Here is a 27,711-nt window from a genome sequence, read left to right as displayed (position 1 = left end):
CCTGGGGAAGGGAAGATAGTTGTACTCCACTCCCACCAGAAAAAATCCCTTTTCACCCTGCAGAGGGTATGACAGGGAGCTGCCAAAATGTCATGGATTGACAACACCAAAAGGTGCATGAATCAAGAGGCGGCTAAATCTGTATGTGAATGGCAAGAATCAGTAATTACCCATCAGAAAATACAGGCCTGGGCACCCGGGTTATTCAGGGATAAGAGTATACACCTCTCTGACCTGGCAGCAGATGCACTTTTGGTCAACATTAGGGAGGGAATTAATTGCTGCCCAATTAAACCACATCCTTAGCATCTTGTCTTTCTTCTGATATGGCTGGAACCTATCTAACTACTTGGAGACAGGAGATTCAGAGTTTCACTATTCTAGAGGTTTTTTAATGAATGCAGAGCAATTCTATGGGATAGAGATGTTATATGGATACATCTTTCTTTGGATTTTGTGTCAATCAGAATTCAAATCAGTTCCAACCTGGATTAGTTCTAATGATCCCATTGTCCCCAAATGAGATTAGCTTCTACTGTTTTACAGCTTTTGGACTTGGAGATAGGAGAATTTAAGCACAATTTTTCTGTAAATGAAAGAATAATTCATAATTCAGACTATTAAAACACAAAGGGGCAAAGAGAAGAACTCCTCCGCTGAATGCACTGATAGTCCACACACTGGAATGAATTGTCAAGGTGCTCTCAATTTGCCTAAATGTGTTTGTAGCTTTCCACACACAATCATTTTCATATGCAAGTGATAGAATTTCTGCACACAACTAATGCTATATCTACATAGGCAAAACAGATAGATATTGCCCAATTAACATGCACACATCCCAACTGCACACATAGTTCTGTTGCTTCTTTGAGCCACTGACTTCATATATGTATCTTTTAATAGTAGCCTACAAGCACAAGAAGATGGAGGGGAGGTGAATAATGAAAAAAGTAACAATTAGTTTTTTTGAAATCATAATATATATTGCAGAAGAGATTGCAATCTAAATAGAACAGGCAAAGGATGAGAGAAAAAAACTTAAGAAACTACCCAAGGTTTCACAGGATGTCACTGATAGAAGTGGGAATTAGAACCCTGTTCTCTTCAGGCCTTCAGCATTTTAGCCACAAGTCCATCCTTCTTCTCTACAGGTTACTATTATTGTGTTTCAAAATGTTGTGGATATCCTGATGAATGCTGGAGAATTCCTACTGATAGTAATCCATGTGGGAACAAATGAAACCAGTGAAGGAAGAGTCAAGAAAAAGTAACTTCAGGGATTTGAGAAGAGAACTGATGACAGGATTTTCCTATGTGATTTTCTCAGAAATCCTTCCGAAGCCAAGCACGTGAAAAAAATAGAAGACAAAGTGGAAAACAGCTGATGGATGTGCTAATCATGGAGTGAGAAGGGGCTTAGACTGAAAAAAGAGCACACTGAAATATCTTCTATGATGAGTGATGGGTCTTTGAATTAAATGGTCTCTATTTAAGTGTGGTCTTCAGTGGGAACTTTGCCTGAGTATGGACTTGAGGCTGTGGATAAAATATTATATAAAAATCAGACTAACCCAGTGTGTGCGTGTGTTTCTGATTTACATAAAAAGTAAAATGGCAGTTCAATCTGCTGATTTTATGGGAAAATGTAGTTTGAAAAATATCACTTCATACCCACTCATGGAAATGTGAATCTCAGATTAAGTGCTTTTATTGGTAATAAATCTTTTCTCATCCTAACAAAGTAGTCCACCCACTCCAGTATCTAGTCTCTGGCAGTGTTTGGATCTGATGTTTCATGGTAAAACAAAACCTCTCTATATTGCAATTTGCCAGTTTTGTACCTTTAGTTGACAGGAACCACGTACAGGGATTAGAGCATGAAACCAGAACATGAACTCCCGCGTTTGCTCTGTGCAAGCTCAAAGCTTTTCTCTTTCACCAAAAGAAGTTGGTCCAATAAACTCACCCACCTTGTCTCTTTAATATCCTGAGACCAACACAGCTACAATATCCTGCGAACAGGTTCAGACGTTTCTTTTTTGAAGAGAGGCAGCCAAAACTGGATACGATCTATAGTATGTGGTCATGCCATTGATTCCTCTGAGACCATTATAAAAGAAAAGCACTGAGTCCCAAGGAAAAGCAGAATTCTTAGTCCCATTTCTAAAGGAAATAATGAAAGATTTTTTAGGACAAACCTTGCTAACCTGCTAATATTGAAGGGGTTGACATTTGAGGAGTGATTTCCTGAAAATCCTCTTTACCAAAGCCCCCCAATAATTTTCTATTTTTCTTTTTTTAATCATGACAACTAAACGAACCTCAGAAATGGACTGCACTGAATGGCAACAAAACAAACTAAAATTAGTAGCAGCATACTCATTGCCTAGAGCAGCATAAAACTGATGGGTGATGTGATGATGACAGACAAATCCTTATTCCCATTCTAAATTCTGTCTACTATATAAAGAAGTAATGTCATCAATATCATTTCAGCGTTACATTCACCATCTGTAGCAGCTGAACTATTGCTGCATCTCCCCATTGCCTTTGCTCCCTAGTTCTGTGACACTGCTCAGATTTAGGTTGGGCTGATTTAGGACAGACAGGCAATACTGTAGCCAATAAACTTGTGCCATTCAGGATCAGAAGCCAAATATAATTGCTGGGGGTCAAATTGCATGCATTTTAAGGGCATAGTAAAAGCAAATGCTACTGTACTTTTGCTGTCAACCTTGTGTCCCTAACAATGTGTCCAATACTGACTCCTGATTCTGCCTCTTGTTTTTTTATACCAGAAACTTTGAAATTGTCAGTGAGAAGGATATTTTCTGGTTCATCATCCCTTTTTCTTAGAATCATAGAACCATGGGGTTAGAAGGGACCACAAGGGTCATCTAGTCTAAGCCCCTGCCAAGATGCAGGATTTGTTGTGTCTAAACCATCCAAAACAGATGGTTATCCAGCCTCTTCTTGAAAATCTCCAGTGAAGGAGCTTCCATAACTTCTCTAGGCTGTTTGTTCCATTGTCCTACTGTTCTTGCTGTTAGGAAGTTTTTCCTGAGATTTAATCTAAATTTGCTGTGGTGTAGTTGGAACCCATTACCTCTTGTCCTGCCACCTGTGGCAAGAGAGAACAATTTTTCTCCATCTTTTTTATGGCAGCCTTTCAAGTATTTGAAGACCGCTATCATGTGCTCCCTTAATCTCTTCTTTCCAAACTAAACACCCAGTACCTTCAGCCTTTGCTCATATGACTTGCATTTTCTTCTTCCCCCTCTATTCGTTTCTCCATGTTTCTCTCCTGTTTTTACCTTACCCATCTACTTTTTAGCTCAATAATAGAAAAAAATGGAATAGTTAATAGGTGCAAATAGCTGCTTAATTGTATATAATGAGATAGCAAAGAAAATGTAATAGGACATGAGTCTGGAACACCCAGGCTCTTTGAAAACATATGTTCAAATCCAAGCAGTTCATCCTTCTGAAGTATATAACCTGAGTTTACTGTTTGGGGATCTTTTGTAGGAGACTTTAGCAACTGAGTTCATGTCTGATCTGCATGAATATTAAAGATCCCAAGGCACTTCTTTTAAGAGTATGGGTTGGCCTAGTGGACTTTGCTAAATTTTTCCCTCCCACTAACGTACAAATGCTATGTGCGTGAAGTTTGCCAGCCGACAATTGTCTGGCATGCATTTCAGTGGTGCTGTATGTATTGAATACACCTTGGTTTTCCACAGGAAGGAAAGCACTACATAAGATACTAAGGTAGTGTTAATATTATTTTCATTTGATTTCTCCTGTGACACTTAGCTGCTTCACTCTGCTTTCAAGGCAAAATGTTGTCCATATTATTAATCCGGGGTGAAATTCACCCCAGAACAAAGGATAGGATTTTCAGAAGAGACTAATGATTTGGGCCTCAGGTTTTGGGTGCCCAACTGAAGACAACTGAAGGGGGCCTGATTCATGCTCAGCACTTTCTAGAACACATGAGTTTGGGACTACGATAATTCATACTACAAAATAACTAGAACTTCCTGTGTGGCTCACACAGATTCACAATCAAAAGGAAGGGGTGTTTAAAAAGCCAGTAGTGATATAAGACTTACTGTAAAGATATGGGGGGTCCTCAATTACAGGTAATCACTCAAAAAAAGAGAAAGTCATGACTTTATACAGAGTGGTCCCAAGATACTGTAGCTATTTCCTTATTTAACTCATATTGGAACATAATTACTCTGTGGTATAAAGTTAGATTCGTTTATAGACAGACGGGGAAAGAAAGGCATGCAGATATCATGGTGCTCAGACAAATAGGCCCACTGTGCTCTTGCAGCATTTCTAAATTGTCATTTGGACTTGGCAAGGGACAGGAGAACAGCCAGTGAACAGTGAAAGATGCAATGGTGAAATAATACCAATAACTGGGAGCACAATTAGGTAAAAAGGGCTGGCCAAGAATTGGAAGGATGCTAAAAAAACCCAAGCTCCTTGCTCGGTTCTAAAGGGAGAGGATGTGTTATCCAGTAGTGGTATCACATCTTTCTCCCTCTGCTACAGGGGAGTCAGTTCTAATTATCTTGTAGAACATTGGAAGGACTATGAAGTTGCTATGATTCACCTTCATAAGTGATGTGGGTCCAATATGTTGGGTCTGGGGTCATTCACATCATTAAGACAATCACAAGATAACCAGTTGCAGTAGACTCTAAAATGCTGTAACTAGACTGGATCCCAAAAGGCACAGGCTTCTTTCAGTGTCGGTTTGCACAGATGATCCAGGACACCTGTCACATAATCACCGCCAAAGAGGAAATCCATGAAGAGGGCTGAAGAATTGGTAACTGTTTTGGAGGAACTGTGAGCTAACATCCAGGGGGAAATGGAGGACTATGTGGTACAGTGCAATTTATTTTGGGACCATCTGAAACTTCTGGTTAAGGAGGACACTCTAGAAAACTTCTTGACAAAAGCTGTTTGCACATTCTGCATAATGGAATATACAAACTACTTCTGGGCTCCAAAGGGTTAAAGGACAATACTGGGCTCAGGTAGCCCTACACCTCCAGGTCTACAGAGCATGCCCCAATTGGATAGGAAGCTTAAAAAGTTGGCTTTCTAACTGTATGGTGAAACAGTGCCTTCTGCTTTTGGTAACATGTACAATTGTGCATCCGGTTCATTCTGTATGTACCTCCTTGGCCTTCAATAAAACTGGTTTTAGTTTTAGTTTTGTTTTTCTTTTTCTTCCTTCCTTTTTTTTTTTTTCCTCCCATGGAACCACAACATTCCGGAGAGAGGGCACTCCTCTTTCATGACTAGAATTATGGTACCAAAGCACGGCCTTGTCACAGTCAAAAATGCCCAGGATTGTTTCAGATGGGGTTAATATTTCAGATCTAAACAGAGGCACATTATATTAAATGACTCAGATATATTTATTGCAAATCTGTAGCTTACTGATCTGCCTAGTGGCGGTAACACTAATTAGTAAAGCAAGGGCTTCTGTGCAGCTAGCCATGGCCTCCCACAGATCCCAGAGAACCTAGAGCTTTGGGGTCATGTGATAGGGTGTACAAAACCCTCCCTGGGCTCCAAAGGGTTAAAGGACAATACTGGGCTCAGGTAGCCCTACACATCCAGGTCTGCAGAGCATGCCCCAACTGGATAGGAAGCTTAAAAAGGGGCCACTCAGCTCAGAAGGGGGTAGAAAGAGAAACCCATCCTGAGGGCTCCTGAACAAGGGCCCTGAAGAAGAAGAAGAAAAAGAAAGAAGGCTACCTAATGAGCCCACTTGTGGCTGAAGGATTAGTTGTCTCTTCTTTTCTTTTGCCTATTTGTGTAGACCTGAGAGGTTTTGAAGGAGATGGATAGTAGGACGTGACCCAGGGAGGCAGCTTGGGGGCACTCCAGAGTGCCCAACATTGCTGTCTCTCATAGAGCCCTTGGTCAGAGCCCAGTGGAGTGGAAGGGCCTAGGATCTCCTACCAACTGCCCTTGCTGTAGGAGGGGCATGTGCCTCATTTCCACCCCACTTTCCACTTTAGTAAGGTGGGGGTAAGGATGCTGAGAACTCTGAGCCAAGGATAAGCCACAAACAAGGGTGAAGGACTAGACTGAAGGCCCTTCCCACCGGAAGGTGACAGACTGGAAATTGAGTGCACTCTCCACTCAGCCACCTGGTCCTCTGAGGACTATCCTACAGGTCAGCTTGCATGTGATAAACACCATTGTCCCCTGCTCTCAAATGGAATGATATGGATGGGAACCCCATGGAAATTTTCTTCCGTTGAGTGCTTCCCCTAGGAGGAAGTGATCCCGTCTATTTCTTTTTCCCATCCTTCATGGTGGGAAAGGGAACTGCCTGACTGCAGAATTCTCCAGTAGCTAGTTACAGATGGCGTCACAAGCTCAGATTTTAGGCATGGTAAAAAGCAGAAGGCGTTAATGAGCTCTCAGTGGACACTTCACCACTTTCAATTGGTTTGTGATATGCCAATCAGTATGCAAATTTTCTCCGGTTTTACCTAGGAAGGAATACAGTTTGTCTGCACATACCAGCCATGCTAATACTTTACTACCAGTTTGGACATGAAATCTCTAAGGATTGTAACTATTTTTGGCCAAGTGCAAAAATGAATTGCAACTATTTGGTGTGTATGTTGGCTATATCAATACCAAATAAATCTAAAGTGCAGTTCAAAAGATGTCTTTGTCGGAGACTGAAATAAAAGGATCTCTCCTAACTTTGTGCAGTATTTTATTACAATATTTGGTTACCCCTCCATCACCGAACTTAACAGAAAGAAGAGCTATTGTCAGATTAAGCAGACCCACATGTGTGCAGCATAAATCCATGAAATGAAGGGAGCCATGCATGGGAGAGTGAAGGGCTGCTCTAAAGAAGAGAGAGAAAATGAAAAAAGAACTGCTGAGCTGGAAAGGTAAGAATTTCGGTACTGGCTAAACTATTATGCTATTTCGTGAGGAAAGATATTGAGTAGCTTTTGGGAACGAACATCCTCAGTCTTGTGCTTCTGAATGTGGGTCAGAGCAGAGCTGTGCAAAACTCCAGTGCTTGGGTTTGGCAGTTTTAGTTTGCAGGTCTTCACATCTTCTCAGAGGACCCTGCGTACTGTGTAGAGTTTGGTGTCAGGTCTCCACAGGTACCATCCTGAGGGGGAATACAGGACAGGCTCAAGACATGGCCACTGATCCAGTGCAGTGAGAGATACTCTGGGCTGAAACACTGCATGGGACAGCCACAATCCACATCCACTGCACCTGTCCACAGCCTGAATGGACAACCTTTCTAGTTCTGCCAGAGGACTCACTCGCTCTCTCAGCCTCCAATCTCTCTCTCTCTCTCTCTCTGAGCAAAGGTCTTATATGCAGGATTCAATCCGTATCTAAGATTTGACCCTTTATACGCCATGCTAATTTTTCCAGCCTTCCTTTTGTCATCCAGCTGCTGCAGAAAATTACCCTGCTATGTTTGAATGGCAGATCATCATTAAGCATACCCATTTTTTATCAAACAGAAAAGTCACAATGAGGATGAGCTTGTAATTACAGACGTCAGAACAGGGAGCATGATATTCTGCTTAGATTTTCTTGAACGTTTCTTTTGAATAATTTTTTGGGGAGGGAGGGATGAGCTTACTGTAAATCAACTTTGGCATGAAACTTTTGTAAATGGTGCCCAACATCCATCACATTCTTTGTTCAATGTTTTTCCTACACATAAAGAGCTGACAACCTGCTACTCTATGATTGATGTACTTATTTCTTCTAAACTATCACTAACCAAGCATATCATTTTTATACAGTACGTGTATATTCCATTTCCCACAGTTTTGACTACTAAACAGGCCCAGCAGTGGGAAAAAATATTGATATACTGTTCAGAGGGTCTAACTTAAAGCCTTGAAAAACTTTTCATTCAAGTTTTCTTCGCTTTTAAGGGAAACGAAAGAAACATAAGACCAGCTACTCCCAGGGATACAGGATGAAACCCTTAAAAATGCATACCAATATTTGTTAAAAGTTCTATTGTCAATGGATCCAGCCAGCAGCTACTTCAGACTTTATACAGTGTTAATGGGAAGATTATGATTCATATATTCTCACATTATAAGAGAATGACATTTCAGGTTTGCAGACTCTCCTGACAAGGTATAACATATTTATCTAGGTTTTTATACCATGCTCTTATCAACATAATAGCTGAACAACTATTGACATCATTACAATTCATGTATTCATACACTGCTGAGGGGTCTTCCAGTGACATTATTTATATTGAGCGTCACACATTGCTCCTCTACATAGATGTTTGAAAGAACATACAAATTAAAAAATCCCATTGACTTAGCATCAGGTCTTGGGCACTTTTGGACCTGACATGATGGTAATAGATCTGTTTGAATTCATATATGTTTATGATCTATGAGGCATTTGAGCTGACATTGAATCAGGTCAGTGGGTCCATTGGACATGAGGCAATGTCAATGGAACAGTTATGTGTTATTGATGTCAGTCACAGAATAGATAAAAACATTACCAAAATAGCTTTTGTCTCTATTTAAGTTTTTTTTTCTTAAATGGCAAAAAGCACCAGCCCATATTAAGCACTAAGTGACTACAAAGTTTAAGTTTTTCAAACAAGCCATTTTGAGTTCCAGCAAATCAAGGAAGTGATTGAAACTATCTCTATGAAAAGATTTTGATATGACAAAGGGATAAAACAGTTTTCAGCTGTGGAATACGTTGTGCCTGTCAAAAAAAAATGACCACACAAAGTCTGGTTCTGCAAATCCTTCTGCACATGGGTTTTATTCACACAGGGTAACGTTTTTGCTGGTGCTCAGCTTAAATCATGTGAATTGGCCCATTTAATTCTATGGGCCTGATTCCACTGTTGCTTCACGCTGCTCTTGGAGTATAAAAGGGCTTTCCAAAGTGAGCATAAGCCACTTTAAAGCTCCTTTATCCTGCCTGCCACATGCAGTGTAAAATGGACTTACTATAAATGAGGATCAAGCCCACTGGGACTACATTAATGCTTAAAGTAAAAAGCATATATAATTGTTTGCAGGCTTAGAAGCACAGGCACTCCATTGAGTAAAATGGGAAACCCCTGTGAGTAAAGTTACTTGCATGTGTAAATATTTGCATGATTTATTCTTTGATGTGGGTGACATTCACCCCATATCAGCTGTCAGAGTAAGGACTATGCATGACTTAAGTCCCACTTGAGCTCTGTGACCCTGAGCCAGCAAAGCACCAAAAGCATGTGTTTAATTTTAGGTGAGTAATGCCACTGATTTCAATGGAACTACTTTTGATTATAGCGAAGCACTTAAATGCTTTGCTGCACCAGGGTCTATATGCATAAATCCTGCTCTTGTATAAGCCAGTCATGCACATAAAAGGATAGGTATGCATGCATTTACCCAATTTTCATATTCAGATTTATTTTGAATGTGTTATAGATGTGTGTAGCTTTTACAGGCTCCTCTGAGCCCTAGATCCCTACACCTGCCCCTGAGGGAGAAAGTCCAGAATATGATGAATGGTTTAGGAAAAGATTATGAGCTCCAAGAAATGCAGGGACCTAGATTACACCTGGCCCCTTTCTATAAGGCTAAAGAACATGCATTTAGAAAGGGGCATGGCTATTTGCCTAGCTCTGCCCTATTGGATAGATTTTTCCTGCTGTTTAAAGTCTCTTGCCATGATGTTGACATAGCACAACATGCCAATTTGCTGGGCCCAAGAAAAGTGGAGTAACCATAAAGATTAACCATTCGAGCACCTACCAGCAAGCCCACAAGCATCACATTCTCAAGCTTCAGGAATGTGGAAAGCAAGCGGACAGTCTTATTACTGGTTTAACAGATAACCTGATTGATGTTTTGTTTGCTTTAGTGATAATCCTCTTTTACTTCCCTTGCTCCTGTCCCCTCCAAATTATCTTTACTTCCTTAGGGCCCTGCTTTGAACTAGGAATGCTTATTGGGTCATTAAATCCTTAATATTGTATACTGATGGTTTTCTCAAAGATAGGGTGCTCCCTTATCTTGAGAACTGAAGGCCCAGTAAAAATAAATATCACTAACTGAGGATTTTCCGATCCTAATGCCAGGGAACAGACAACATGAACAGGGTCGACAGCACCCAAGCAGAAGTACTCAGCCTCTCACACACCAGCCACAAGGTAGACTAGGGGTTACAAAGCATTATGAACTATGATTGCATGTAATCAATAGTTTATGAATCTCAACCTTTACAGTTATTTCATCTTGAACAAATATCAGCTAGTATCAAATTTTTAATTTCCTGCTATTTTTTTTACTACTGCACATTAAATAAAAAACAACCACCCAACAAAAACCATTGGTGTTTGATGACTCTTTGATGGCTTACATGAAATGAGTTTTGGTCTTAGCCCATTCATAGTGGACAAAGCGACCACTTCCCACCTCCTTTCTTGGCAGCCGCAGTAGAAAGGCTAATGATTAAGGCCGGATCCCGCAACAAAACCTGAAGCATGCAGTAGTCCCAATGCAGTCAATGGGGCTACAATGGACTACTCATCCGCATGTGTGCACAGTTGGTGTCTAAGTGAGCAGGGAAACTGAATGACCCACTGCCTCTCCCTCCCCCCAGACCTGAAGAAGAGCTCTGTGTGGCTTGAAAGCTTGTGTCTCTCACATTAACTGAAGTTGGTCCAATAAAAGATATTACGTCTCCCACCATGTCTCACACGCTGGAGTCTGGGCTGTGGCTCTTAAAGATGACTACCCTGCAGAGGGCTGTTTGTAGTGGTGTTGTGGCTGTGTTGGTCCCAGAATATGAGACAAGAATAGAGAGGGCTGTCAATTCAGCTCATTTCATACATTCATTCCATATTCTTAAAAGAGTACCTACCACGCACATATACCACTTTAGTGATAAAGACTGAAATCTAATTGTTCCCTACACTCCCTTGCCTTCCCCAGGTTTTTTAAATACTTTGCTGATAGTAAGCGGCTGTGATAGTTACCCTAAAGAAATTCCTCTCAATCTCTCTGCTCAGCATTTTCCCTCTTCACAAACTGCACTGTCTTGCATCGTAAAACAGATAACTGAACATTTTTACCACTAGGTTCTTAATTTTTTTAAAAACATTTCCCCCCTCCTAGCCTTTTGAAGTAAGGAAAAAAGCCTATGCAGTGTCTATCCTTATCTTCCCCAGAGAAAACAAAGAGACTTAAAGGAAAATGTCTTCTGCAGAGAATGCCTTCTCCGTGTCTGAATTCTCCTCCTACTGTGTGCCAAATAATGGCATCTGTTCCTGCTGTTCTTTTGTTCCCCCATCCAGCGTGTCTTCAACTTCCTGTGAAAATTTGTGGTTCTTAAATCCAAAGGTCAGGTTTAACATTAAGTTTGGTTTGGAGGATTTGGATTTGTTTCCATCAGAAATATTTTCCCAGCTCTCCTTTTAAAATTCACAAAAGTCTTTAATTTTCTTCCGTATTGTGTGTGCTTCACATTCAATGGTACACTTCATTGGGATTCTGGTTAATGCTTTGGGAGAGACCTACTTTTGTATTGATAAGTATTAAAGGATTTACTTTGCCTCATCCACTGGTGAGGTTCAGTGTGCAGTCAGCAGCACAAGCTCCCACGTACTGTATCATCAGCATGGAAGAGGCACCTTCACCACGACTAAGAGGAAATTCAGGATGCATGTAAACCCAGCTAATCTAAGGTTTTCACAGTAAATACTCACGTTTCTACTGAATTATGTATGATGGTTTTGTGCAAGAGGAGCTAAACTCAGATCACCAGATTCATTTTTCTTAGTGCTTCAAGTTGGACTCAAACTGTGATCCCCGAGCTAAAATGTCAGGGCTCTGTCCAGTAAGCTACTCAGCCCATCTGTTTGCTGGCTTTGTGCACTTTACAATAGGCAGCCTGGAATGGTTCGACTGTTGATCTATTGTGTGCAATTTGGCCTCCCTTTACTCAGAATTTTCCCAAAATTATAATTAAAAAATGAATATTTGTCAGCTGAAAGGATGCATTGAGAGGGTGGTAACAGAAAGAGGCAGACAGAGAGAATTAAAGGCAAATAAACTTGGTTAGAAGGCTGAAAATTGGCAAGTCCCTTCCTTGCTTTTTTCTAACATTAAAAAGAAAAAAAAAAAGCATCAGTGCATGTTGCTGCACATTTACTTCAGTGCTAAGAAAATAAGTTAGACAGTGAGGTCTAGTGGACAGAGCACTGGACAGGAACACAGGAGACCTGGCTTCTATTCCCAGCTCTGCTTCTAGATTGCTAGAGGACACCTTGGGCAAGTCATGTTACCTCCCTGTACCTCAGTTTCCCAATCTGCAAAGTGGGGAACAATGATACTTACCTCCTTTGTAAAATGCTTTGAGATCTATGGATGAAAAGAGCTCAGTGCTAGTATTGTTATTATTCCACATAAAAGATTACTTTTAATAAACATGTTTATAAAAATTGTGGCAAAAAGAATTTCTTAAACGATATTGGGTTTTAATAAAGTCAGAATAAGTTTTAAAAAGGAATAATACACTGCTGTGGGCTCTGAGGTCTAGCAATGCTGGCCCTTGATTCCCAGGTATAGGCTCCAAACTGTAGTTCTTGAGTCCTTAGTTCTGACACCCCATGTTCTCTCTTGTTTGGTCCAAGAGACAGATACTATTTTTGGATAGTCTTAAGACATTTGTTCACAGTTGCATACACAGTTCAATGGGATTTTAAGGTGTGTATTTGTTAGGGATTGTAAAGCACCTTAGGACACGTTATATGAAAGGGCCAATGTAAGAGCAATGTGTATTATGTTACTGTACGTCGCATTATACAACATGCCTCAGTTCACTATTGGGAACCCAATATAGCACACAAATCCGGCCTATTTTATGAACAATTGTAGACACCTTTGAATTATTTCAATAATGTTTAATGATTTTCACAAAGATCTCAACCAGCAGCTGATTTTCTCAGTTCTTTCAGTTGCTATCAAAAACTCAAATTCTGTTGAATAATTGAAACATTCTCCCCCACTACAAAAATAATAAGTATAAGAAGAATGCTCACATCTTTCTTTTGTAACATAAATAGAGGATTGTATGAATTCACTACCTGTAAGGTGTATTGAATTTTTAATCATCTATATATTTATGGTAAAGAGTAACAAATTACTTATAGCACACAAAAGCTTATGGCATACGATTATCCTTAATTAATGGGTAAGTGCAAGGCTTTATTATTCAATGAAACTGATTTATTATCTTAATTCTCAGATGTTCTGCTTCATGTTTCCATTGAAACCATTGTTTGCACCATGGTAACCGGCAACCACCATATGTATGTGATCTCTTTTATGACCTATACCTAATTAGACTTTATTGTTACCTTAAAGCTAAAGCATAAACTGTGCAAATAATGCAGTGGTAGTTTCCGATACTTATTAATAAGGAATAGGCCAGTGTACTGTACTGTCTCTGTAAAAAGCAAAGCATACTTTTGGGTTATTATAACTCTGTCTATTTTTCCCCTCAGTGCTTTTGTATCTCTCCCTCTTCTTCCTTCCTCTGTGACTGTACACTTGCCTACCTGTCCCTTGTCTCTTCTATTAGGCACAGCTAGTTAACTGAAAGGAAGTGAAAAGAGCTGAAAGCTAGTGGGTGTCGGAGCTGCCTAGTCGAGAGATCCCCAGCTAATTGCTAGTCCTAACAGGCACAATTAGCCGCTACAAGCCCTTTGAGATGGCCCTGGGCTTCTCTCAGGTAACAGCCATCACTAGATAAAGGCTGAAATATGCTCCATTTAGAGAGACACTTGCAGACAGGGATGTCACAGGCTGCCAATTATGTTCTGCCTGTATACAGTCACTTCCAAGAAATAGGTAAGACACACACACACCTGGAGTTAAAGGGACAAGATGTGTACTATTTTGAACTACACAAGTACAGGGCTTGTGATGATATAACCGTTTCAAATCAGATTGTGCCAATTTTTCAATGATCAGTTTTTCATCAATATCTGTCACTGCTTTTCAAGTTTAATCCACATAGTGAGTACCAGGAAACTCTGTGTGAGATTGGTGTATATTATACCTGCTGTACTTGATGTTGCTTTAAGTAAAGTTCAGCCATAACTGCTCAGATGAAGATAATATAAATCAGTCTATTCTCAGCAAGCATATGCACACCTGTGATATATTCATTGTTCTAAGTGTAACCCTTCTGCCAGGTGGTGTTGGCAGCAAAAAAGCGAGGGGTATCTTTCCCAGACACGTGAGAAAAACCAAATATCTTTCCTGGGCAGCTTTGAGAAGCAATAATTCCGCTCTCACAAGCACTGAGTCTGTGATAAAACAAGGAAAAGTTTAAGGAACACAACATTAATTTGGGAAAACATAACAAAAATAAATGAACAATATATTTTACAAATAATAAGCAAAATACCTACCCACGGAGTATATTTGAGAGTAGACCTTTGCCTCAGTTTCCCCACCTGCTGATGTGAACATCAATTGGACAAATGTCCCTTTTGCATGCTGCTTTCCTCCCTTCCCTTTCTGTGCACCCCACTCACAGGTTGTTGTTAATGGATAGTAAAGTCCCAGAGCCCAGAAGTGCACATGGACAGGTCCATCTCCAGCTCCTAAGGAGAAGTGCTTCCTGGCCTTTGTAGAGAGACACCCCTGCCTCTGCATCATCTCTCACTGCAATAATATCTCCACGTCATCCCTTCTGGGCACAATACTGAGACTCTCTCTGCACTTACCTCTGAGATTCAGCGGCTGTCGACGAGAGTTAGGCAAGCCACGCAAAAAAAGCTTGCATAATTCCCGTCGACTTCTCTGCTCCTCGTCTGCGCCCCATCTTCACTGCACTGAGCTGATGGGAAACGCGTTCCCGTCGACGCAGCGCTACGCCACTTGTGAAGATGGTTAGTACGTCAATTTCTGGATTGACCTTGCGGGTCTTCACTGACCACTCAGTCGCTCCAGAGAAATCGATCTGACAGTGGCGACTTTGCTGCCGTCAGTGTAGCCGTAGCCTGAGACTGGGTCCTCAGGCTCCCAACCCAGCAATAGTGATTATAGCTCAAAGTGTTCTGGATAGAGGACCTTACAGTTGCCTCTACAAATCAGATCCAGATCCTTACCAGAATTTACTCAGCTCTGGTATTAGACTATGGGGGAGGTTAAATAGCATATACAACCCTTGAACAGAGTGTTTGATACCAAAGATTCCCATCCTATCCTACCCACACGATAGAGACCTTTCTCTCCTCCCTCCTAATCATTCAGCTCCACTGCCCAAGCACGTAAGACTGAGGTTTTAGTCTTAACCTAACTATTCACACTGGGATGATGGGTAGCAAATATGTGAATAAGGTCATATTCACTCCATCTCCTTCTCTGGTTCACTATTAGATGGTGGCAGAAATCTCCCTTCCTAGAGCTTCAGAGTGCCATAGGCTTATAACAGGTTTGCAGAACAATTAGAGGGAAATTAACAATTTCAGGTGAACTCTACAAAAGACAATGTGCATGCTTAATAGTAGCATCATTCAGAGACGAAATGCAGAAATAGTTACACTAATAACTGCACATTTCAGGGGTGTTACAATGTCTGCATAATAGTAACTAGATCCAAGTCATGCCAATATATTAACCCATTACTTCCCATTGTGCCCAGCAAGCCTACATTTTCACATTTGGATGACCAAAATTAGGCCCCATAATCCATATTTAGGCTTCTGTGTAAAATTTGCCTGATTTTCAGAAATGCTGAGCACCCATAATTCCTATGGAAGCCAACTTCTGAAAATGAAGACACTTATTTTAGGTTCTTAAATGATTCATTTTCCTAATTCAGACACTCAGATTTAAAAATTATGGAAATCCTTGTTTAAAATCCTAAAGTTCCAATCTCTCTTTGTTTCGTGTGGGATTGCACCACAAAGCTAACTTTATATTGGATGAATGTTATACTGTCGTTAGTGTAACGGCTTCTGGAAAGGTCAGTTTGCATTTTTAAAAAAATACGACAACATAGTTATATTAGAAATGAAATCAGAAGAATCCCTAGAGATAGCCAACTGGATACAAAATGAAGTACTATGAAGTGACTCCGTGACTGCAGAATACTTAGTCCACATTTCTGCAGAGCCTTACTCCTGCATTGCAGTCACAAGGAGGCACCAGAAAGAAACAGCCGAGGAAACAACAATGTTGCCTTAGAATCTAGGACTAAAACACCATAGGAACAATTAGAAACAAAAGAAATTCAGATCAAATATCATAAAAACCTTCCATTTCGACATATACAGTGATGAGCACACAACTCATTTACCACCATGCATGTCAAGCAAGATAGAGAGAATGGAAACAGGATGATTCATAGTCAGGTAGCAGATAATTGTCTAAAATATCCTCATCAGGACTCAGCACTAACTTCATTTTGGCCCTACTCCAGGTCAGATTGCACCATCAGGTTTTAAGTAGAAATCTTCACTGATGCCAGTACAGAACTGTATTAGAATATGACTGTCACAAATTTGAAAGTCTTTATTATTATTAGTAACTTTAATAAGTGTCTCTTTCTCCAGAAAAAAACAACAGAGAAGCTTGGAAGCCCCATGACAAGAATTTTGGGTGCAGTGCCAATATTTTTAATGATGCTTACATCAGGAAATATATATAAAAATAAAATTAAAATCTGTATATTCCATTACATTTGGTGTATGGTAGTGATGAGACATTCCTGACCTCATAGAAAACATCATTGTTACCTTCAAAATTGCTAGAGAAGAAGGAAAAAAAAATTAATGTGGGATATTTAAGTATATGGAATATCTTTAGAAAAGATGAGGAAAATAAGAGGGTCAAATTTAGCATGGGATTAAATAAATAGTTCCCCCTCAATAGCCCTTTTTTCCAAAGATCCCAGAATACCTTATGTTGCATAAAGATTTAGAATAAAATACTGCCTTGTTGAAGTCAATGGGTGTTTTGTCATTGACTTCAGTGGGGGGCTTGAGATTTTATAAAGTTTTCAATTATATTAATCTTGCCATGTACAAAAACTGCATCTTTTAGTCAAACCATTACAGATTTAGTACTAGAAAGTTTTGCACCTGTGCTTCATTAATCTTGTCTCCTAGACCTTTCGATTGTTTTTTGAACAGTTTAAGGGTCTTTGTTCCAGATCTAACATGTTTGATGAGAGCAGATCCATCTTTGATTTAATCAATCAAATTTAGAGATAGTAGGCTTTGGAAAGCTGAAAAAAATATTACTGATGAAGCTTTTTAACTGACCCCGTTGTAATTTGTTCAGGGGTAGGTCTCCAGTTGTCTAGCAGCTTCAAACAGAATAATGGAGACTACAGAAGGGAGTGAGGGGAGAAAAGTTGAGCTTATGGCTAAGGCACTTGACTGGGATCAAGAAAATATGATTAATTTCCTAGTTCTGCCACATTCTTCTTGTGTAACCTTGGAAAAATCACTTCCTCTCTGTGCCTCTGTAAAACAAGAATAAAGATACTTCCCTCCCTCACAGAGGCGAATTCAATAAAGGCATTGAGACACTCATGTGCTATATTTACCAAGAATTAGAACTGGCTGAAATTTTTCAAAATTTGAGTGCAATTTTCCCGCAAAAATGTTCCTTATTTATGGGGGACAGGAGGTAACTAATAGAGAGGCTTTTTGTCATAATTTTGAAGTTTTCATAAAACATTCAGTTTTTTCATTAATTGTTTTCTGCATTTTTCAACTAGCTGTGCTAAAAAAGTTAGAACAGCTACAACTGCAGGAAAAGGATAAATATATCCCCTTTCTCCAGCTAACTTCTAGACACCTGAAAGCTCAAACTCATAACAAGGAGAATGACATATTTCACACAAAAAATATGCCAGTCCAATAAGCAGTCAGTCAGAAACATACCTCGATCCCAGAACAATCGACCCCATCCCCTCCAACTTTCAGTGTTATCATCACAGAAGGCACCTCAGTTCCAGCAGCAGAATCTATACATCTTATTTGTGTGCATTATAATCATAGAGTCAGAGAAATGCAGGGCTAGAAGAGCTCACAAGAGGCCATCTAGTCCAGCCCTCTGAGTTGAGGCAGGAACAAGTAAACCTAGACCACCCCTGACAGGTGTTTGTCCAAGCTGTTCTTAAAGATCTCCAATGATGGGAATTTCACAATCTCCCTGGAAGCCAGTTCTTAATTATCCTTATAGTTAGAAAGCTTTTCCTAATCCCTAATCTAAATCTCCCTTGCTGCAGATTAAGCTCATTGCTTCTTGTCCTAGCTTCAGTGGACATGGAGGAAAATTGATCACTGTCTTCTTTATAACAGCTCTTGTCATATTTGAAGACTTATCAGGGCCCCACACACTCTTCTTTTCTTAAGATTAAACATGCCCAGTTTTTTTAACCTTTCCCCATAGGTCAGGTTTTCTAAACCTTTTATCATTTTTGTTGCTGTCTTCTGAACTCTCTCCAGTTTGTCCACATCTTTCTTAAAGTGTGGTACCCAGAACTGGGCATAGTACTCCAGCTGAGTCTTCACAAGTACCCAGTAGAGCGGGACAATTACCTCCCATGTCTTACATGTAACACTCCTGTTAATACATACCAGAATATTAGCCTTTTTTTTTTTAAACAACTGCATCACATCATTGACTCATATTCAGTTTGATTCACTATAACCTCAAGAGCCTTTTCTGCTTTGCCTAGACAGTTTATTCCCCATTTTGTAGTTGTGTATTTCATTTTTAATTCCTAAGTGCAGTTCTCTGCATTTGTCTTTATTGAATTTGATCTTGATTTCTGATCAATTCTCCAATTTGTCAAGGTAAAGTTATTTCTACTCCTGTCCTCCAAACTACTTGCAACCTCTCCCGGCTCGGTGTCATCTGAAAATGTTATAAACATACTGTTCCCTCCACTATCCAAGTCATTAATCAAAACATTGAATGGTACCAGACCCCAGACAGACCCTTGCAGGACCCCACTAGATACATCGCCCTAGTTTCACAGTAAGCTATTGATAAGTACTCTCTGAGTGTGGTCTTTCAACCAGATGTGCACTCACCTTATAGTAATTTCATCTAGATCACATTTCCCTAGTTTGCTTATGAGAATGTCATGTGGGACTGCGTCAAAAGCTTTACTAAACTCAGGGTATACGACATCTACAACTTCCCCCCAATTCACTAGGCCAGTCACCCTGTCAAAGAAGGAATTTAGGTTGGTTTGGCACGATTTGTTCTTTACAAATCTATGCTGACTATTATTTACAATGCTACAATCCTCTAGGTGCTTACAAATTGATTGTTTAATCATTTGTTCCAGTATCTTTTCAGGTATTGCAGTTAGTCTGACTGGTCTATAATCCCTGAGTCCTTTTTGTTGTCCTTTTAACAGATAGTACCTATGTTTGCCATTCTCTAGTCCTCTACAACCTTTTCTATCCTCCGTGAGTTCTCAAAGATAATCACTAATGGCTCCGATATTGCTTCAGCTAGTTCTTTAAGTACCCAACGGTGAATTTCACCAGGCCCTGATGACTTGAATACATCTAACTGATCTAAATATTCTTTAAACTGTTCTTTCCCTATTTTGTGTTCCTTCCCTCTTGTTGTTTAATATTAATTGTGTTAAGTATCTGGTCACAATTTACCTTTACAATGAAGATTGAAGCAAAATAGGCATGAAACACCTCAGCCTTCTTGATGTCATCTGGTTAGCTCTCCTTCTCTGCTAAGTAGAGGACATACACTTTCCTTCATCTTTCTCTTACTTCTAGTGTATTTATAGAACCTCTTCCTATTGTCTTTTATGTTCCTTGCTAACTCATACTGTGCTTTAGTCATTCTTATTTTGTCCCTACAGGCTTATGCTACTATTTTGTACTTATCCTTTGCAATTTGTCTGTATTTCCACTTTTTATAGGATTTCTTTTTGATTTTTAGGTCATCAAGGAGTTTCTGCTGGATTCATATTGGTTTCTTACTATTCTTTCTATCTTTTCTTCACATTGGGATAGTTGGCTGTTGTATCTTTAATACTATCTCTGAGAAACTGCCAGTTCTCCTTAACTCCTTTTTCCCTTAGATTTTCTTCCCATGGACCTTACCCACTAGCTCTGAGTTTGTTAGTCTGCTTTTTTAAAGTTCATTGTCCTTATTCTGCTGCTCTCACTCCTTCTTTTCCTTAGAATCATGAAATCTATCATCTCATGATCACTTTCACCCAAATTACCTTCAGCCTTCAGGTACACAACCAATTCCTTCATTAGACAGAATCAAGTCTAAATATATCCCTCCAAGTCTCAGTGATGCCAATAAAGTAATAATTCAGCATATGCACTAACACTTGCAGTTCTTCTTGTTTATTCCCCATACTCCTTGCATTTGTGTATACACATCTAAGATGTTGAACAGATTTTCCTTCTGGTTGCAGTTACCCTTATTGTAATTTTCCATTCTCTACCCCTTAAAATCTAGCACTTCATTTTTTATTCTTACCTGTGGGATTTTGTCACCAGCCCCTGCACTGGATGTGGAATTTCTATCACTGGAAGTTTTTAAGAACAGGTTAGAGAAACACCTGTCAAGGATGGTCTAGGTATACTTGGTCCTGCCTCAATGCAGGGCTGGATTAGATGACATCTCGAGGTCCCTTCCAGCTCTACTTTTCTACAATTCTGTGGGATACAGTATTGTGGTTAAAAAAGCACAAGAATAGAAATGAGATTAGAATTGCTAATTTTGCCACAGGATTCCGGTGTGTCCAGCACAAGATACACTAAGGTCTCCCATGCAGAGCTATTTAACACAAAATCTCCCATGTGAAATCAATGGCAGGTGTATATATACAGACCCTCGAAATCCAGGCCCCAAACCGTTTTGGCCTCTGTTTCCCCAACATTCTGAGCTGACAAGAGTTGTGATACTTAATTCATAAAGGTTAACATTTTTTTGAAAAACAGCAACCTACAGTTTGGCATCTAAGTGCACATTTAGCTTTTAAATAAGCAGGCTAATGTTCAAAGTGTGGAGTGCTCACAACTCCCGCTAATGACTACAGAGAGGTGTTGTGTGTGACACACTTTGACAACCAGCCTATTTATATAGGAGACTAAATCCAGGTTCAGGAGCTTAAATTTTGACCTCTATTTCTGAATCCTGGCTTAATTTTAATCAGGGGCTTTGAGATCCTCAGATGGGAAGTTCTATTGAAATGAAAGATACAGTTACTATATTATTATACTTTCTGAATAGAAAAGAATTACTTGTTGATGTTGGTGTTACCTTCTTGAAATCAAGACTGAGTTCACTATCTTTGGGGCATATGGGTGGCATTAAATCCTGTAGAGGAAAGATACTCAGGTGGTAGTTTTCCAGTGGTGGGGTAGAGGAGAAAAAAAATGCTAGTATTAGCAATATATGAATAATTTAGTCTCCATTTATTCTCATCTTCTTGTAATAATCTAATTGATCTTTCTTGCAATAGTTTTGTGAATCAGAGTCCAGATACATAGGGTGACCATACATCCTGTTTTGCCCAGGACAGTCCCCTTTTTAAGCCGTCCCAGATATCCCAATTTTTTGGGCAAAACTCTTTTGATCTTGTCAGCTGATCAGCTGGCAAGAGCAAACAGGACAAATGCCCAGTTTTGCCAAAAAAGAGTGGCATGCCCCCTAGTGGGACACAGAAGAACATTCCGGGATGGGGGAGAGGAGCAGCTCTGCATGGCAGGAAAGCCCTACGCAGGGGGGTGGAGGGGAGGCCTGCATGGTACCCCATTTTTCTTTGGGAAATATGGTCACCCTACAGATAAAAAGATCCCAAGAACTTGTAGGGACATAACACATTACCACTTTTTTTTTTTTTTAAATCACATCAGTGCATTTTTTTCTAGTCAAGATTTTTTTTTATCAACTTTTCTACAAAAAATGTACATTCCATATTAAAGGATATACATCTTTCAAACAGATCTAAACCTATTACAGTAACAATACAATGCAAATCCAGTGGTTAAATGAGAAAACTATAGAGAACAAAAGAGTGCCTTTACTATTAAATTAGGAAAGTAAATAGAGACACATTTTTGGTTGTGGCTTTTTCATATATTTTACACCTCCGCAACCAAATTAGTAACAAGGTATTCTCCAGTATAAATAAAAAAGCCTTACATTTACCAATTAATTAAGAATAATGGAATGCCATAAGCTTTTGTGCGCTACCAGTACAATAATTTGTTACTCTTCTCTGTAACAAATATATAACTGATTAAAAATTCAGTATGCCTTACATATATTAAATTCCTACTATACTGTGTATTAGCTCATTTTACGCATCCTAGTAGTTCCACTGAATTCAAGGTAAGCAAAATTTGGCCTATGTATTTAAAAAGAAAAATATGAGCATTCATATTGTAGTGTGTGGGGGTGAGGATGTAGGTAGAGAGAGTGGAGGGAAGTGTTTGAATTATCCAACAATTCAGCAGCCACTGGAAAACTTGAAAATTCAGATACTGTTTGAAATCCTGATTGGCATGTGCACATTATTTTAACACTAGTGGAGATAACAATATGAGGAACAGAGAGAAGCAGAGTAAATTCATCAAGTTTATCCTTGTAAAGTAAACAGTTCTATCAGGTCAACAAAAAAAATGTAACAGTTCTAGCAGACCATCTGTATAGAGATCATTGATATTTTACAACCTTGAAGTTAAAGGTAAAATCTCCGACATTACTGCAAATCTGGAGGAAATCATCTCTCTCACTACATATGGCAAAATTTCAACTTGTAATAGTTTAGGAAGAGTTTACGGCAGACCAGCCATACATTCCATACCTAAATATGATGACATATGGATTCCATCCCACAAACAGATCTGATCATATGTATCCTTATTCCTTTGTGGAGTTCCAGTGACATGGTTGGAGTTCCACATGAGTCTAAGGGCCTGCATGTGTAGCTCTGTCTGCAGGATTGACCATATGATATTTACCAATTACGTAGTCTAATAATTACCATATAGAGGGGCCTAGCACAGGGCCCACGTAAGGCTTCAGAATAAACACTGGGAAGATGCAAATATTGTTTTTAGTGAAACTTCTTAAGTTGTCCCATTACAATTGATTTAGGGCTTAAATGGCACATAGGCCTCATGCTGGCCCTCTTTACAGGGCTGAATTTCCCCTTTGGAAGAGCAATGGAGAGCAAGCTGATGAAATTTGCTGGTAACACAACATTATCTTGGGTAGTAAAAACTATGGAGGATTGTAATAAACTGCATCATGACAGGGCAGCATGACAGCTAATGGCAAGAAAAATTCAGCTTGGATAATTTTATCATAATACTCTGGTGAAATTAATCTAAAATTTCCCATGTAAATTGATAGACACTGAACTCGTGGGCTGTCCTGAGGAAAAAGGACTTGAATCATCCCATCGAGCTCAATATGCAGGGGAGACCAGGGGAGCAAGTGAGATCATCTCACACATCACTGCATGTTTGTGTGTTGTCACATGCAGGGGTCATATAACCCCCCATGTATACCACTACAAATTTAGCTAGGTACATTATGGAGGCATTTTACACACTGATGAATGAGATATCCGTCACTAATAGAATTATAATACCAGACTTGATGGACCAATTGTCGTTTCCATTATGGCAACTCCCATGCTCCTAAAATGTTATCTTAAATTTACACGGAGCATTTAATCTGGAAGGATGCACAAGCAATTTAAATACATTATGAATTGTATACAGCAGCAGTAGCAAGCATTAGGCCATACCCAGATTCCGCAGAATCTAAGCTTTCATTTTAAAAAGTTAAACTTCTAGCCCATATGGTTGAGAAGATAATCTTCTAAATGTGAGCTCAGTGTAAACAGGTGTAGTTTTGTCTTCCGGAATCTGCAAGAACAGACAGCCTGAAAAAACTACTCTGAGCAATTTGAATTCCTCCACCTTCTCCCTCCACACCACCACCATTCATCTCATTGGGTGTCAATTATCATACTTTCCATGTTAATGTTAACTATTTAAATGCTAAACATTTTAGCAGAGGAGAAAGGGGTGAAGCCCACAGAGAGTGAAAACTGGAAGTTGCTGCTGGGAGGAAACTACAGAAGGAAGAAAGGTAAAGACAAAAAAGGGCACAGAAACATAGAAAGGATGGAGAAGGAAAAAAGCAAAGGGCAGAAACACTGATGATCATAAAGGTGAGTATCTTTTCCCACTGAGTGATACCAAAAGTGACAATCTGGTACTTAAAAATAATTAATGCTAATAACAACGTTTATTTACTGCATAAAGGCCACATGCTTCTAGCCTTGATCTTTCTGCCGACTTCTGATTAACATCAGTTGGAGAACTGCTGTGGATTGAGGGCAGTACATAGTCCAAAACTGGATGATGGCCTATAGTTGTAATTGGAATTTGGTGCTCTCCACAGAATGAATTTGATTACCCTGACAAACACTATGGCCAGAAATCCCCTCAACCCACCACGGTACATGGATTTGGGGGTAGACCCAAGCAACTCCACCCAATGAGCAGGATAGGAAATGAAGAATCCCAGTTGAAATTGTTGGGGAAAGTTTACGCAGGCACAACATAATTACACAAATTGGAGTGTAGTTAAGATGCTCAGAATGAATTCACTCCTCTGGTAAAAAGTGCAATGAAATCTTTAAATGATCAAGACTCCGATTTTATAAAATTACCCGAAAGACAGCGCCTCCAACAAAGCAATGACTGCAAATATTGTGACAGAGCATTTGTTCACTACTGACTCAAAGAAGAATGATACCAATCCACCAACGTGAAGGGTTTAAGAATTGACCATCTTGGACATAGTTGCAACATCTGATAATGTCTCCGCCAAAAATGGGCTGGCTGTAGGCCATAAAATAAGATGTGAGAAAATGGAGAGCCAAGGACATAAATTTTGTGAACCCACCTGACTAGTCTAGCATAGGCAAGTGCATGTTTCCTGAATCACACTGAACAGGCATGTAAAATATCTGTTCCTTGATATATCTGGCAGATGTGATGCCAGAAATATTTCCCCACTGATTTATTTTTGTAACTGTAACTAGTTCCCTATACTAAACCTACAACCCTAAACTAATTTTAAGGCCATTTATTTTTATGTCTACAAACAGCAGAAGTACCCAAATGTTAAAAGCCTTTGTACAGGTGCCCATAAAGCACTGCCAATGTAACTATAATATTTCAGATTTTAGTTAGCAAACACTGACACTTTGGAAAATTTCCTGAGCAGTTTTCATACATTTGAGTCCCAACTTTTTTTAACCATGTATTCTGTAGAATGTACTTCAAGTAGATATGCTAAGATAGAAATAAATTAAACACACACCTGAAAACGCTTTGTTACAAACTTCTACCTATGAAAACCAGTGTATATAACTTTATCACATACTCTAATTCAGTCACGTGCTACAGTCAATGGAGTCAAATAACACACTGTCAAGATGTTTAGATTTCTTCTTCTGTGTTAAATTCCACGCTTTATCTGTTAATGTGCACCAGTCATCACTCTAAGTCCTTAAAGTGGCATCCAAATCTGCAGCAGCAGGAGTAGTAGATGCTGCAGAATCTGGATGAAATATTTTAATGTTCACCATTTAGAATGTCATTGTTCTATGATCCCAGGATCAAACTCCTTGGTAATTACTAACAATGTTTCTAGCAATGCTAGGTAAGCCAGCTTTAATTGACCTGAATGAAGTTACTGTATAAGAATGCTGGATCTTGCTTTCTGTTATCCCTAAACTGTTCTTTGTACATGGGCACTGTTTTTTGTATTGCTTAGCCTGTACCATTACTTTATAAATACTGTAGGCAGAAAAGCTTGGATGGTCACTTTCCTCTGGTATCTGTCAACAAAAGGCACATTTGGAACAATAATGGAGGCGACAGGAACAGAGAGAACTTAGGCAGGTGAATTCATGGCCTGATTGATAATGTCTGGTAACACTGCTAAAATACTGACTGATGTGATTTTTTTGCTGCAGCTTTTTATAAACTGCACAGTCTTGATTCCAAAAGAGGTGTTTTAAAGAAGCATATGCTTCATCCTTTCTATTGATATCATATTACTGATACCAACTACAATTCCACACATAAAACATAGGGAAAATAGTGAATTACTCCTCTTATGGAATCCTGCATTTTTGATTCCCCTTACTACATATTAATTGCAACGTTCATCCTCTCTCAAAACATGGTTTAAACCATTAGGCAAAACAGACCTTGAATAATTAGTAAACAATGGATGGAATAATTCAAACTATGCTTAAAAGTGCTCATCAACAGTTGGAAGACTGTTAAAAGTAAAGAGTTTACCATACCCCATCGGTTGTCATTTCACTGATCTCTAGAATCTGTTGGAGAAATTGCTGTCTGGGTCTGTATTTTGAGATTAACTCTTTGGTTTCTTTGGCTGAGGAGACTTCCATCCTTCTCTATAAGCTATCCAAACAGAAGTCATTCTAAGACCGTTTATTATTTTACATTGACGAAATGTCTTAGATCATGGGTTGAGAATCTCATTGAGAGTTTGCACTTCCACTTTGCCTTCCATCCAAGTATCTCAAAGCACTTTACAAATGTTAATTTAATTAAGCTTCACTGCACCCTTATGAGGTATCCAAGTATTGTTACGTACATTAATGCAGATGAGGAAATTGAGGCATAAAGTAATTTAATCAAGGTCATATAGGGTGTCTATGGATTGGAAGCAGAATCCAGGTATCTCGAATTGCAGTCCATTCTTTCTCCTCTATTAGCATATTTCTTATGTCTGGCTGCACTGTCAGATTACAGAGGACAGATTGCTTAGAGAAGCACCAGTCAGTTTCAGCTAGGAAAGCTATCATATGAAATACAGTATGATAGGGTTTTGAGCAAAATAAAATGGATGCCTGGCATTGTCATTTATAATGCACTCAGGATATTTAGCCAATCAGATGGCTGCACTGAATGAAAACTCCTACCCTACATCCTGCTTACAGGGTACCTTGTGATTTAGAACTTCAGCTAACTACTTTTGTTTTCCATTATTCTATCGCAATGTAAATGCTGGGCTGTTTCATTGTAAGGTTACCCTGAGGGGAGAAAACATTCAATTTTCATAAAATAAACTTCAATTCATTATTTTGTTCTTTCATTAGTCACTTTTGTCACTTCATATATTGATGCTTTATAATTAAGTTGTATGGAGCCCTGAGCACTTATGTCTAATAGAGTGGGTCTCATATAAGTGTTATCTGGGGTAGAAGCATTCACATCTGCTTCACATTCTTTAAGCTTAATCCAAAACTGTTCAGAGGGACACATTTTAATATGCTGTAAATACAAGTGAACGGAAGAAGCCCTACACAGTAGAACCATACTAATTTGCCTTGATGAATAGATGTAGATAAATGAGGTTAGCAGGCTAGCGAGTAAGGGTATAGCCAGTGACGGTGATGTCAAATTTGCCAGAGGGCATTGCAGAAGAAACAGGCCATCACTTGCCTTGTCCCTCCACTCAGTGAAGCTCTAATCAATTTACAGATGATTTGTCTGAGAGTTGGACACAGACTCAGTATCTCACTGTTCCCACGGGGCTA

This window comes from Emydura macquarii, unplaced genomic scaffold (genome assembly GCF_026122565.2).
Source record: "Emydura macquarii macquarii isolate MOO-44397 ecotype Brisbane River unplaced genomic scaffold, CSIRO-AGI_Emac_v2 contig_561, whole genome shotgun sequence".
Classification (NCBI taxonomy): Eukaryota; Metazoa; Chordata; order Testudines; family Chelidae; genus Emydura; species Emydura macquarii.
Note: the sequence above shows the minus strand (reverse complement) of the source record.